The 15,409-nt window shown below is 40.4% G+C and overlaps 1 long non-coding RNA gene across 2 annotated transcripts in view; it reads left to right on the top strand.

Moving 5' to 3' along the window:
• The first annotated feature begins 1,092 nt into the window (after positions 1–1,092).
• The window catches only part of LOC308482137, a 40,845-nt gene continuing 26,528 nt past the window's right edge, over positions 1,093–15,409 (top strand). Inside the window, exons 1-2 of one of the 2 annotated variants that reach the window (XR_013989075.1) lie at positions 3,587–3,630; positions 12,494–12,591. This is a non-coding gene — a long non-coding RNA (uncharacterized lncRNA). Of the gene's footprint in view, positions 1,196–3,586; positions 3,631–12,493; positions 12,592–15,409 lie in introns of those variants that run through there. The other variant, XR_013989074.1, reaches the window with a different exon arrangement.

Here is a 15,409-nt window from a genome sequence, read left to right as displayed (position 1 = left end):
TTCAAAAACCAAGGCACAGCTTCCGATTGGCTGCAGGAACTTCCTGCACTCAGTTGGAAGCCACATAAGCCATGTCGGACATTCAGCTTCCTAAAAACATTTGCAAACCAGAACACTTACTTCCGCGTTTGCGGAATTCGGGAGCTGATTTGTTCAACAGCTAAGCTGTTAAGGAACCAAGGTACCACAATATTTATTTTGCCAGCCCTGGTTTATTCTACCTGTATTGCAAAGCCCTGTCCTTGCATCCCGATCTTCTCCATGCCATGCCAAACCAATGGGCAGGACAGCCCCACTGACCTCACATGGAGAGCAGTGACCCAGTGAAGTAATAGCTTAGGCAGATGTACCCAGACCACTTAGCTTCAGGATGCCACTGAGTAGAACTGGCAGCTGAACACCAAGTAAATTGTCAGGATGCTGTCAGAGGCTCCTGGCTGGTTACCCAGGAGTGTATAAAGACAAGGAAAAGTTTCTGACCGTCCTTTTTTATTACAAACTTTACAGAGAGAGGCTATAGAACCCAGCCTCTTGGATAATGGTGTTGTCCTAAGTGAATCTCCACCCCCCCCCATCTCTCCCACTTCCTCATTCATCTCTTCTACAGTTGCCCTCTGTCTTCGAGCTCTTTGCTCTCCTACTTTTAAGGCTCACTGGGTTCTGGGAGATGGAGGGTCTGGAATACTTTCTAATGACAATGTTTCAGCCAGGTATTGTTCAGGGTCTCCCATGATTTCCCAGCTTTCCCCCTCATCTGCCTCTGAGCTGCTCAAACCCCTGTTGTAAATCTATACTGTCTTCCTCTCCCCCCCCCCCGGGAAGGGTCAGGATGGGGAGGAAGTCTCCACCATTCCTCCTCTGCCCAGTCCCTGACAATTAGTTTTCTTTAAAAGTGGAAGCCGGTTTTCAGATGATACAAAGCTCTTCTTCAGGCTTTGATTATGAGAACAAAAAATAAACATCCAATAGTCTAGATAGAAACAAACAAACGGGTAGTCAGGCTGATGGTTACCTGGTTGCAGAAGTTTACTGGCCATTGCTGTTGGCTTGGAGATAGTCTAGGCTGAATGCAAACATGCCATTCTGATGTCATGTGTGATGTCACAAAGAGGGTATGCTTTAAGTCTTGGCAAAGCCAGAAACAGTTAACAGTCAGACTGCATCTCAGCACTGTCAAGATGGATCTCCATAACAGGTGATGAATAGTTTTATTTGGGGACTATATTAACTTTTACTATTGGGGGAAAGTTTTAGATTGGTCTGCCAGTTTGTAACCCATCAAGCTGAGGCCAATAGATATACATTCACAACCCTGTACCCATCAAATAATCAACTTTATGTGTGACTTTGGGACTGATTCATACAACCACATTACTTTCTCAACTCTATAGCAGCTTTTTCTCTGTATTTTAAAAAAATAACCAAGAAGGAGAAGATAAGGAACCAGGAATAAGATCTGGATGAGTATGGTGAGGATCTAAGCTTTACAAGTGAGGGGGCTAGGAAGATAGCTTTGTGGTCCAGCATAGGAATGATGGGTGCTGCTTCATATTATTGAATTCCTGTACCACAAAGAAGAAGACTTTGAGCTCTTTGCTCTCCTACTCTTAAGGCCCACCAGGTTCTGGGAGATGGAGTGCCTGGAATGCTTTCTAATGATGACGTGTCAGCCAGCTGCTGCTCTGGCTCTGCCTGCTCCTCCTATCCCATGATTTCCCATCTTTTCCCCTCCCGCAAACCACTTTTGTAAATCATACTGTCTTCCTCTTGCTCCTCCCTGGAAGGGTCAGGATTGCAATCTCCTCTTCTGCTCAGTCCCTGACATAAGGGTATGCAAAGGAAGACAGTGGAGGATTTAAACTCATTCTGCTGGCTTCCCAATGGAGAGCAGAAATTTGGGAAGCAGATGATGATGGAGCCAGCAGGAGCTAGAGAGAGGGTAGAGAGCCAAGTGGCTTGAAAGATACAGATGTTGCAGCATTCCCCACCCTTACAGAACAGAACAGCCCTGAAGGAAGGTGCTGAATGATGCTTTCACAGTAAGCGGAAGTTTCCTATTTGTCATTGTTTTTTGTTGCCTGTGTTTGTTTGTGGCCATCTAATCTTCACCCAAAGACAGCGAGTGCATTCACATGAAATTTGCAATTTTATATATGGATGCACATTTAGAAATAACTACCATAATTGAAACAGAAATTCAATATATCTCACCCCAGTAGGAAAGACTGTGACCAGGAGACATGTATGCCTGTCCTAGGTTGATCTAAAAATCAACGGGCAACTTCTTTCTTATCATTCTTCATTTTAAACTCAACTTGAATTTATCCTAAATTTGCATCTGCTTTAAGTTTACACCAGTTTATGCCAAATTGCTTTGTGATGGCTTCTTGTGTATAGGATTGCTCCCTTAGTGAATGTGTGGTTGTTGTGAGACTTGATCTCAGGATTTCTGGGACCACATGTTATACTGTTTGTTGTCACAGCTTGTTTGTGAATGCCCTATCAGGCAGGAGAACTTCAGTTTCAGTGGAGGCATGGTCATGCGGTCGCGTCAACAGTCCGGCTTGTAGGTGTGTGCTTTATCAATAACGAAATCAACTACTTACTCCTTTGGGGACTGAGGGTACTCTGGAGAGATTGGAGCAACCCCAAATCTCTTCCAGCCATGGATCATGCAAGACACAGGGAGGACATGCATAATGTGGGGCATGAGCTAGGGCTAGAGGAAGAGGTGTAGGACACACTAGGAATGGAGGAAGAAAGGGTTCCTGAGAGGGGCAGACTGGTAGAATTCCATCTTCCCCCTTCTTTGTCCATAAAGAATTAAACTACTGGCTGTTTATCCTTCTTGGGGTGGGTACACTCAGGGAACTGTGGAGGTGCTTGCCCAATGCTCCCCCATGGCACCACCCATGGTAGAAAAAGGTGAGGTAAAGGATCCCTGGACGGTTAAGTCCAGTCAAAAGCAGCTATGGGGTTGTGGCACTCATCTCGCTTTTAGACCAAGGGAGTGTGGCGCTGTGGTCTAAACCACTGAGCCTCTTGAGCTTGCCAGTCAGAAGGTTGGTGGTTCAAATCCCCACAAGGGGGTGAGCTCCCATTGCTCTGTCCCAGCTTCTGCCAACCCAGCAGTTCAAAAGCATGCCAGTGCAAGGAGATAAATAGGTATTGCTGCGGCAGGAAGGTAAACAGTGTTTCCATGTGCTCTGATTTCCATCACGGTGTTCCGTTGCATCAGAAGTGTTTTAGTCATGCTGGCCACATGACCCGGAAACCTGCCTGCAGACCACCCATGAGCCTTAATTAACTAAAGTTTAGTTGATAATGAGTGGTATCTTTTATTTGTTAAATGTGCCACGATGCAAATTTGTACTTAATTTCATTTAATTGATTTAATCTGTGTGGGGTTATTTTTTTTAAAAAAATGATTAATCAATTAAAATACTTTGAATGGTAGATGGTTCTGACAATCTTAATTGTGTTTTTAATGAGTTTGGTTTAATCAAAGGCAAATTTGTGAACCTCCATTTCCATAGTAACCAAAATCCATTCTACTTCCCTAATCAACCACTGTTTAGATACTGGAAGACCAGCTGAGCAAGATGAATAATTTTAGTCCAGACTAAAAGGGTGAGAATTTGGAGCACTGGGATCTCTATCTACAGATCTTATAACATCGCCTTTCCCCTACCCTGTAGTGGAATTCCTTTATTAACTTTGCTAATGACCAGTTTTTAAATGTCTTTGAGATATTTTGCACTTTACCAATGCACACATATTTAACCTACTTTCAGAACCAACAGTTGCTTGTCACTTTCTGAAAAGCAGAAATGAGAACCTGCTTTCTACTTGAAATGGAAAAGGCAAGCATAGAAAAGAATGAGAGATTTATAAATCAGTTGTGAGGGTAGTAGCAGTAGGAGTAGTAGTAATAATAATAATAAATAAATAAATAAGCTATACCCCCTCCCCATCTGGCTGGGTTTTCCTAGCCACTCTGGGCGACTTCCAACAAAATATTAAAATACAATAAAACATCAGACATTTAAAACTTCCCTAAACAGGACTGCCTTCAAATGTCTTCTAAAAGTCAGATAGTTGTTTATTTCCTTGACATCTGGTAGGAGGGCATTCCACAGGGCGGGCACCACAGCCGAGAAGGCCCTCTGCCTGGTTCCCTGTAACTTCACTTCTCACAGTGAGGGAACCACCAGAAGGCCCTCAGAGCTGAACGATGGAGGTGAAGACAGAAATGGAGAACTTGTGGCCCACCCATGGTCATCTCAAGATGGTTTCTTGTCGGAAGTGTACTATCAAATGGTACCACCACCACCTCAAAGTCAAAGTGCATGGTCCTCAGGGCTGATTAAATTATTTTATTTTTTTTTGCATATAGATATTTATTAATTTTTCAAGAGAAAAAATAACAACAAAATACAAATAAAGAAAAGAATATACACATTAAAGAAGTTTTCACTTAAAATTTTACATTGTTGCCTCTTTGTGGACTTCCTTCAGCTCGTCCGTGAATCTTTCGTAATAAAAATTAAAGTTGCACATTTCCTAGTTTGTATTGTCATTATACATTTCTCCTCTCCTATTTTCTTTAAACAATAACTCTTGATCTTTCACAGTGCTTCTCTAAATCCCCTTAGCGTTATTTGTCCTTTACTAATATATTCCAGATAATCTACATATTTTCCCCATTCCTTGATAAACTTTTGGTCTCTTAGATGTCTAATCTTCCCCGTCAATCTGTCCAAATCCGCGTAGTCTAATAACTTTAGTCTCCACTCCTCCGTCGTAGGCATTTCCTGTTTTTTCCACTTCTGGGCCAGAATTATCCTTGCTGCTGTGACTGCATAGTATACAAATTTATGGTCTTTCTTTTTTATTTCGTCCCCTAATATCCCTAACAGAAAGATTTCAGGTTTTTTGGTAAACGTATACTTTAACACCTTCTTTAACTCAATGTATATTTTTTCCCAAAATTCTCTCACTCTCCCACACTCCCACCACATGTGGTAAAAGGAGCCCTCCTTATCTTCACATTTCCAACATTTACTGCCTACTTTGTACATTTTTGATAGCTTCACAGGTGTTATGTACCACCTGTAAAACATCTTCATAACATTCTCTTTTACCGTTATACATGCCGTAAAATCCAGACCCTCCTTCCATAGTTTCTCCCAATCCTCAAATTGTATGGTATGACCCACATCTCTAGCCCATCGAATCATTACTGTTTTGACTTCCTCATCTCCCAAGTTCCAATCTAAGAGCATCTTATACATTTTAGATATTATTTTCACATCATTGTTTATAATTTCCGTCTGGAATTTTGAATCTTTATCTGCATACCCTCTATCTTTTATCTCTTTTCTAAACATTTCATTAACTTGGAAGTGATGTAGCCAATCATACACATACTCCTTAACTTGCTCGTATGGCTTCAATTTCCATTTCCCATCTTCTTGAGTTAACAGTTGTCCATATGTTGCCCAATTACTTCTCATGTTAATTTTTTTCACACTTATCACTTCGAGGGGTGAGAGCCAGTGCGGAACTTTAGGTTCTAATATATTTTTGTACCTTTCCCATATTTCAATAAGTGGACCTCTAAAAATATGATTTTCGAATCCCTTATGTACCTTCCTTTTCTCACACCATAGGTAGGCATGCCAGCCAAACCTATTGTCGAAGCCCTCTAAATCGAGTAGCTCCTTATTTACTAGTTTTACCCAGTCTTTTATCCAACAAAGACATGATGCCTCGTAGTATAATCTCAGGTCTGGCAGAGCAAATCCTCCCCTTTCCTTTCTATCTGTTAAGAGTTTAAATTGTATCCGAGGTTTTTTGCCCTGCCAGATGAATCTTGAAAGCACTCTTTGCCATTCTTTAAACATTCGGCTCCCCTTAATTATAGGTATGGTCTGGAATAGGAACAGTACCCTCGGTAAAACATTCATCTTAATAGTATTAATCCTTCCCCAAAAAGACAATCTCAATCCTCCCCATATTTCCAGGTCCTTTCTTATTTCTCTCCACACCGGCTCATAGTTATTTTTAAACAGATCTATATTTTTAGGTGTTAACCAGATCCCGAGATATTTTACTTTCCTAACCACCTCTATTTGTGACTGATGTTGAATTATTTCTATTACACTTTGGTCCATATTTTTGACTATCATCTTCGTTTTCCTCTTATTTAGTTTAAAGCCTGCCATTTCCCCGAATTGATCCATTTCCTTTAAGATTTCTTCTATTGTAATTGTTGGGTCCTCAGTCATTATTACTAGGTCGTCTGCAAAAGCTTTGATCTTGTAGGCATTTTGTCCGATTGTCACTCCTTTAATCTTATCATTTCGCCTAATCGAATTTAGAAGTACTTCTAGCACCATTATGAATAGTAGTGGGGAGAGTGGACACCCCTGTCTTGTACCTTTCTGTATCTTTATTTCTTCTGTCACAACGTTGTTTATAATCAGTTTAGCTTTTTGCTCCGTGTATATTGCTCTTATCCCGTTAAAAAAATCTTTGCCCACTTCCATATGTTCTAGATTTTTCAACATGAAGTCCCATACCACGTTATCAAACGCTTTTTCTGCGTCCACGAACATCATTATTGCCTGCTTGTCAATCCTGGCAGATAGAAATTCTAACATATTAATTATATGTCTTATGTTGTCCTTCATATGCCTGCCTGGAAGAAAACCAGCCTGGTCTTTGTGGATAGCTTCTACTAGTAGGGACTTCAATCTTCTCGCCAGAATTCCTGCAAAGATTTTGTAGTCCGTATTCAACAACAAGATTGGTCTATAATTTTTGACTTGAGTTAGATCTGCATCTTGTTTGGGGATAAAGGTAATAAATGCCTCCTTCCAAGTCTCCGGGATTTCACCTTTTCTTAATATATTATTCATAATCTCCTTTAAGGGATTCACCAGAATAGATTTCATCTCTTTATAATAACCCGCTGTGAATCCATCCGGTCCCGGAGCCTTCCCTCTCTTTAAATCTTTGATTACATCCTCTATCTCCTCTATTTCTATTGGCATATTCAGTCGTTGTTTCTTATCTGTTGGGATTTTTTGCACCATCTTATCTTTCAGAAACCTCTCTATCTTCCTTAAATTATTTCTGTCTTTGTTTTTGTAAAGGCTTCTATAATAATCCAAAAACTCCTTCCTGATTCCTTTTGGATCTGTTACTTCTCCTCCCTCTACTATAATTCTGTTTATTGTGCCTTGTTCTTTCCTTTTTTTTATTTGCCATGCAAGCCATTTGCCAGATTTATTTGAAAACTCAAAGTTCTTTTGTCTTAATTTTTTTATATTCCACTCTACTTCTCTATTTATTATTATGGCAAATTGGGCTTGCAGAATTTTAATATTTTCTTTTGTTTCCTGACAATTAGGTTTTTTGATTAATTTTTGTTCATTGTCCATTATCTGCCTTAAAATTTTTTCTTTTCCTTTCTCTCTATTCTTATTTTTAATCGCATTCTGCTGAATAAAGAATCCTCTTATTACAGCTTTGCTTGCGTCCCAGACTACATTGATATTTGTGCCTTTATCGCAATTATCCACAAAGTAGTCTCTTAACTTCTTTTGCGCATTTTCTACGATTTCCTGATCATTTAGAAGATATTCCTTTAGTCTCCATCTGAAGGTTCTTCTCTCGAAACTCTCCAGTTCGCATTCTATCGGACTGTGATCAGAGATTACTCTCGGTCTTATTTCTACTTGTTTAACTCTAGGGCACAGTTCACTCGAGATCCAAACCTGATCTATTCGTGACATCGACTGATGTGGTTCAGAGTGAAATGTAAATTGTTTATCCAGTGGATGTCTGAGACGCCAAATGTCTATCAGATTGCAATTTTTAACCATTGAGAAGAAGGATTTTGGTAGTTTCCCTTCTTTACTTATTCCTTCCCTAAGTTTATCCGCTTCTAAGGAAACCACACCGTTCATGTCACCCATTAAAATGATTTTCTGATCCATATATTCTGCTAATTTCTCTTCTAAATTTTGGAAGAAATCGGTCTTATTACCATTTGGCGCGTAAATTCCAATCACAACCAAATTCTCTCCTTGCCAGTTGATTCGAACCGCTACCATCCTCCCCTCTTCATCTTTAAATATTTGTTTAGCTTCGATCTTATTTTTAATATACAACACCACACCTCTTTTCTTTTCTCTATCAGAGGATTCAAATTCAATTCCCAATCTTTTATTAATTAACAATTTTTTATGTCTTTTGGCCACATGCGTTTCTTGAAGACAGATGATGTCCAGGTTTTTCTTTCTCAAAAATTGTTCAATTTTATTCCTCTTTTTTTTCTCATTCATTCCATTAATATTCCAACTCAAAATTTTTAACCCCATAATGCCTGGTATTCACCTAAGCTTTCCCTTTCTTCCTTTCTTTCTCTTGTCTCTCTTTTCTCTTATAAATTCGCTGTGTCTTCTTCTTCCCCTTCTTCCTCTTCGTCCGATCTACTTACGTTCGCTTCCACTTCTACCTCTGTTCTTAAGTCTCTTGGTGAACCTCCCTCTGCTCCTTTTACTTCACCTTCCTCTGATCTCAACTCCTTATATTTCCTCAAGAATTTCCCAGTTTCTTCTAGGTTTAGTAACCTGTGTCTTTTACCTCTATAGTCAAATGATATTCCTTCAGGGAACTCCCATCTAAATTCAATTCTATTCTTCTTCAATGTCTGTACTAATGGTTTATAGGAGTCTCTTCGTTTAAGTAATCTAATTGGGATATCTTTAAAGATGATTATGTAATTTCCCTCTATATTCAACCTCTTTTCCCTATTCTTTTGTAAGATCCTATTTCTCATTTCTTTGTCTCTGAATGTAATCAAACAGTCGCCTGTGAGTTTTTTCACTTTTGTTGTTTTTACACGCATTCTAAATGCATTCTGCACATTTCTAGCCATTTCTTGTATTGGAACGTCCATCCATTCCGCCAATTCTTTTATCAATCTTTCCTTAATATTTTCACCTTGTATCTCAGGGACGGCTCTCAACCTGAGATTCGCCTCTCTCTGTCGGAGTTCATTCATTGCTATAACGTCCTTTATCTCCTCTTGTGCTTTGTTTAAATCTAATATTTCTACTTTAATCTTCTCCTTATCCCGCTTAATATCCTTCAGTTCTAATCTTGTCTTCTTTATTCCTTCCTCTACATTTTGCGTTCTCCTAAATACTTCTTTTATCTGACCTTTAAGTTCGCTGACTGTTTCATCTATTTTTTTATCCATATTTCCAATTTTGTTATCCACTTGTTCTAACTTATGTTCTAGGTTGCTTTGACTCTGTTTTATTTCCATTAGCATCTTTACAATGTCCGCCTTTGAATCTGTCTCTTGTTTAGACCCCCTCCTTTCACCAGGAGTCCCCCCGTTCATACCTTTCTTCACCGTATGAGACATTTTGTATTCTTACGCTTTTCCTATTCCCCGGGTTCCCCTATGCCACCCTTCACTGGTACCTCCCCCCTCAAATTCCTTTTTACTATTGATACTAAACAAAGTTATTATTTCCCACACAAATATATGCCATTCATTCAATATGTAACTCTTATTGTGTGTCCTTCTCGCCTCCACTCAAATTACTCCACAGGTCAGATAGGCACACAGGCCAAGATTGGTGGGGAAAAGAGTGGGGTGGGGTGGAAGAAGAAAGACAGAAAGAAAAAAAAAGAAGAGGGGGGGGAACAAAAGTTATTGATCAGTTAGTCTTCTTCTCGCCACTAGAGGTCCCCACGTCTCTTCAAGATTACACTATTTCCAGCGATATGGTAATGCCCTGTTTCGCCAACGTTCCGTCACTCTTATAAATCAGAAGTCTCTTGCCAGCAGCTTCACAAACTAATTTAAGCTGTATTTACACACAAAACAGCCAGGCAAAATGAAGTTCTCTCCCGCCCTGCCAACCTCACAGCAGCGCCCGAAGTTGCGGGCAGGAGAACCACCTTTTCCAGTTCCTTTTGCAGGTTCTTCTCCTGGGAGGAGAGGAAGAAAACAAGCAGGGGTGGGAAGGTAAGCTAGAGAGATGTGCCGGGAGCAGACGACGACTCTTTCTCGAAGAGCAAATAGTGGGAGAGATAATACTTGCAGTAAGTCCAAAATATATATGTTTTCCCACAACAGAGATGGTTATAGTTGTAGTTGTTTTCTTGTTATTTTTTCTTTTTTTCTCCTTAAACCTTCTCACAGTCCACCACGCTCATAAGTTTTAATGGCGGCGGAGCCTTCTCTTCCGGTTTCCCTTCTCCTTACGTTTTACAGACACAAAAAAAAAAAAAAAAAAGGAGAAGTGCCCCTTTCATCTATTTCAGCCCTCCGTTTCCTCAAGGAGTTTCAAATGCAACAATTTTAACCCTGGTCTCCCCTTTCCTCCCGCAAGCCTCTTGTTAATAAGTCTCTGCGCGAAAGTTACTTTTAGGGAGAGGAAAGCTGAGGAGAAAACAAAGTATCCGCCAAGGCAACTCACTTTCACTTTCCCAGCACTGGAGTCGCGCTGCATCAAACAGATTTCGGTTTCAAGCTGAACTCCGTTTGCATCTTAATGTCGCTTCCAGACTTCCTTATTGGTATCGCCGCAAAGTTAAAGATGTTTTAAAGTCGGAGTCCTTTAATATGAGAGCGTAGCGCTTTCTCAACAAGCTCGGGGCTTCGCTACATGGAGGTCGGTAATGGCTTCCCTCGACCCGCTGAACAACGCTGCCGTACTCTTCGCTTCATTTGAAGTTACCTGACGGCTGGGTTGGTCGCTTCAGTCGTAGCGGGAACCAGATTCTCTGGACATCCTCCAGAGGTGTTTTCGGGGGGCCTCCGCGCCCTGAAGCACCCCCTAACCCTCCAAAATAGCCCGGGGTTTCCCTCTCGGTAAAACCCCCGCTTGTGGCGAGATCGCGCTGCACCGGAAGTCCCCGCCAGATCTTCCAGGGCTGATTAAATTATGTTGGCACATTTGGCAGAAAAATTGCCCAAGCAATTTGCTCCCAGGTAGTAAAAATAAAATTAAATAATTTAAAAATAGCAACTTGCTACCTTTTCATAACAGCTCAAATAAGCTGCCAGAAGGAGTCACATTACTCCTTAACAGTGTGACCAGATATATGGCCTCCTGTTGTTTCTGCACTACAATTTGTGTGTTTAAAGCAAATGTGGATATTTTCACATTGGCAGGGAGAATGTGAATCCCCCCCCCCCCGAATTTTTTTCTGACAGGATTTATAAAGCAGCCCACAACTGGGATGCTTGGGCTACGCCGTCTAACGTTTTGTGCTTCTGCATGCATCCAGGTTCACTTAAGCAGGTTGATATCTCGCTCTTTTGTTTCTGGGCAGCCCTGTTTGGGCTCTAATTTTGTCAGCACTCAATCATTTTTCCACTGATATCTGTGGTCAGGTTACTATTGGAGGCAGTGCTAATTAGAAAGGAGACTTTTCTTCTCCCCAGGGCTGATTATCAGCCACAGATAGGGGCATGCTTGTGTTGGCAAATAGATCAGATGCAAAATTAGGTACCAGCATAAATTTGGAGCCTTTGCTCAACCCAGACACAGGACATTCACCAGACACTAAAGAGAGAGGAAAGATAAAGGAGGGAAATCTGTTTGAGAATGCCAGAGTCAAGAAGTGCATTTTTCTTTTTCTACATTTAATCTTTATTGATTTTAAATATTGCATCCATTCACCACAAAAAGAAAAAAAATAAACACATTCAATACAAAGAAAATTTTACATATAGAATAAAGTTCTTCCATGCATTAAGACTTCCATCTTCCTCAGCATGGATCCTTCATTTCCTTATTAAAGGCATAATGTATGTCATTTAACTTATCGTAAATTATCTATAATCTTTATAGCATATGGTATTGCAGAAGTTAATCAAAGCATGTCAAAGATTTCATATGGGAACAATGTTCTTTTAAATATAATCTGTATATATCCCATTCTTTCTTGAACTTTTGGTCTGTCTGGTTCCTAATTTTTCCTGTCATCTTTGCATAATCAAATAATTTCTCCTGCCATTCCAATTTAGTTGGTATTTTATCTCCTTTCCACCATTTGGCTATCAGCATTTTCGCGGCAGTGGTTGCATACATAAAAACCCTCCTCAATTCCTTCAGAATGTCTGCAGCCATAATACCTAAAAGGAAGGCTTCTGGTTTTTTTGATGAAAGTTAATTTAAACTTCTTTTTTTTTAGCTCATTATAAATCATTTCCCAAAAGTTATTTATCTTTTTACATTTCCACCACATGTGGTACATTGTCCCCTCAGATTCTTTACATCTCCAGAAAAGGTTTGAATTAGTTTTTCTAAAGATACTTATATCCAGTTTGGGGTCAGCTGTATTGCCCCTTGATGGCTTTCCTGTTGGTATGGGGTTTTAGTCTTCCAGAAGTTGTTGGCCCTCTGGTCAGTGCCTGGGTCCAAGTTTGTCTTCCATATTTCTTCTGCTCCCACAGAGTTGCTGAACCTCTTATCTCCCTATGAGGGAAGGCGAAGCAAGCACGTTATATCTGGTGGTCCGCCTAGCTGGAGTAGGCTGGTCTTCTTTATGCTGGTAGGAGTTATGGATACCACCTTCCATGATATTTTGGGCCTCTGGCCAGTGATCACATAGTTGTCATTAATCTTCCAAGAGCAAAGCCTCTGGGTTAAGACATTTTACTCATACTTAAGGACTACGATACTTTCTTGTATTCAATGGCATGTATTCTCTGCATATAAAACAAATGGGTGAAATGAAACATGAAGAAGAAATTGTCGCATTGATAATGACAATAATAATTCAGCCAAAAGATTGCATCTGGTATCCTTCCACTAAGATTTCCCAAGAAAAATCTGATTCATTTGTGCAAATTGAGTAGAAACATAGAAGTCAGAAGATGTGAAAACACTCATTATTTTCCATAAATATTTATGGGATGTAATATTTATGCAACAAAGACATGGGGCAGTTTCATCACTCTATGGGAAATAATCTGAAATTGATTTTATCCTCTTAATGTAATGCGCCAGTTTTCACGTTTAGTTGTTCTTGGGTGGAACTAACAATTTGAAGACAGCTTGAGAACTTGTAATAAAAAAGGCAAGGCTTACTTAAGATAAATATGGATATTAATTCTGCCACATCCAGAGTCTCAATAAATGCATTTACTTTTTACATGATCTAATTTTATAAAACATTTGGAGAGACTACAGAAGGAGAGATGGCTCTAAGCAACAAATATGATATTATTTTTTTTATAACTGCTATCATGTAGCTATGCCTCTCTCTATAACTTCTTTTGGAATGGGTTTCATATTACTTTTTGCCAGCCGTTTGACTGAGCAGGATTGATGGTGTAATCAAAAGGGAGACTGCCACAGATGGAAGCCAGAAGCAATTCTTCTTTTAATCTGCTTTGTTTCTCAAATGTAGACCTGGCTGGTAAGTATCGATGATGCGCTAAGGGGAAGCTCTGTTTCTTTTAGAATTATGTTTGTACAAGACCGACAATTTTATTTTAATATACACAGCGCCTTGGGAATTGGCAAATGAGAGCGACGCAGGCAGGTTGCAAGAACCCGATGGAGGAAGTCAGCTTATTTTTAGAATGTAAAAACAAAACAAAAAAAGAACCTAGGATGACCAACTTTTCATATCAAAATTTCGGATACTTGGATGGGGCTATGAATTTGCCAAGAAGTGCCTGTCACAGTAGAGCCGTTGGTAAGCTCTGCTGAGGCCGTCTGATGTAATGGCTGTCGCCAAATTAGAGTTGAGGGGAGTGGAGGCCTCACAGAACCAACCTGTCATGGCGGAGCCAATGGAGTGATATATTGATGATATAAGGCACATCATGGGTGGCTTGACTATTTTACTTGAGTTGTTTGCTCTGTATATATGGCATTTTCATACTCTCCAGTGGATGGCATAGATTCTATTGATCTGTAGTTGCTGAATGTCGTGTGTGGATGGGGGACTTGCATGTAAGAGCAGTAGCAGCCTGGATAGGATGGGATGGGAAAGGAGAAGCTTGTGTGAGAGAGAAAGAGAGGAGTCTAGGATATCTAAGGTGGTTGGATGGTGTCTTGTAACACCTCCTTGCAACCCCTGCAGACAAGCTGGAAGCAAATATATAACTCTGTTTTCTTTTGGACCACATCAGTGAGGTCGTCATCTGGGCAACCTAGGACTTCCATATACTCTGCCGAGGCTTGCGCCCCACGGAAGTCACTTCGGTGCTGCTAATATAGCAAAAACCATGCAAGAGTTGTGAGTTACGGTCTCTGCAGCAACAGCAGGCGCTTGTCATGGGCCAGGAGTTGGCTTCACCTGCTGAGCAGCAGCCTGAAGGAGCAGAAGGCAAAGTGACTCCACCTACTGCTGATCAGCCGTCTTACTCCTGATGAGAACCAGATGACTTCAGCTTTCTTCAGCAGGGTTTCCAGCCTCAGTCAGTTGCTGGAAACAACTTTCGTAGTTCCTGGACAGACCCTGCTGCTTCTTGCTTCTTGTGACCTTGGACCCTCGACTTTCTTGACCCCTGGATCATCTGACTACGTGAACTGAGATACTGCTGACCTTAGGACTGGATTGAACCTTGCATATGGACTCTGCCTCCAAGCAGGCTCCCCCCTGAAACTTGGCTGGTTGGCCATTGCTGGGAGCACAGGACTATGGCAGTGCTGTGATTCACCAATGGTTTGACTTCTTTCCCAGAGGCACAGTCAATTGTCTCTTGAGACAGATGAATGTCAGCAACAGCTATAAGTAGCAATTCTTGCCAATATATTATGGGTAGAGAAAAGGGTTTAATCCCTATCCATTGTCCTAAATCCAGGAAATTTTGTTTGTTTGTTTGTTTGTTTGTTTGTTTGTTTGTGTTTGTGTGTTGCCTGCATTGATCTCTGGATTTAGAATCCCTGGCGGAACATTTTGTCCATTTTTATCACTGCCACATTTAAGAACTCAATGTGCTTGATAATAACTGCTGTCAAATAAGAACTCTAAGGTCAGGTATATTTTCCCCTTTTTAAAGAAGCCAGGTGAACTGACAAATTGACAACATTCCCCACGAGTCACACAGACAGCAATTTAACACCAATATAAGTTCTGTATAACTCAGTGAAATTGAATTCCACAGTCAACATTTTGTGACGTTTTAATTTTAAAATTTGCATGGAACACTGTTTTCTAGCACTCTACCCATTCCTTAAAACCGTCAAAAGTTACCCTGATGATACACACATTTATACTTATTTCCTCCAAATATCCTTAATATCACTTTGTGGTAATGAGCTTTTGTATAAAGAGTGTCCTTGATTTACATAATGCATGGTCTTCTGCTGTATTCTATTTCATTTGCTCCAAAATAAAAGTAAGTGACGCCTGA

The sequence above is a fragment of the Podarcis pityusensis genome (genome assembly GCF_964106645.2).
Source record: "Podarcis pityusensis genome assembly, chromosome: 7".
Taxonomy (NCBI): domain Eukaryota; kingdom Metazoa; phylum Chordata; class Lepidosauria; order Squamata; family Lacertidae; genus Podarcis; species Podarcis pityusensis.
The sequence above is the reverse complement of the archived record's forward strand: the minus strand, read 5'-3'. Positions and strand labels throughout refer to the sequence as shown.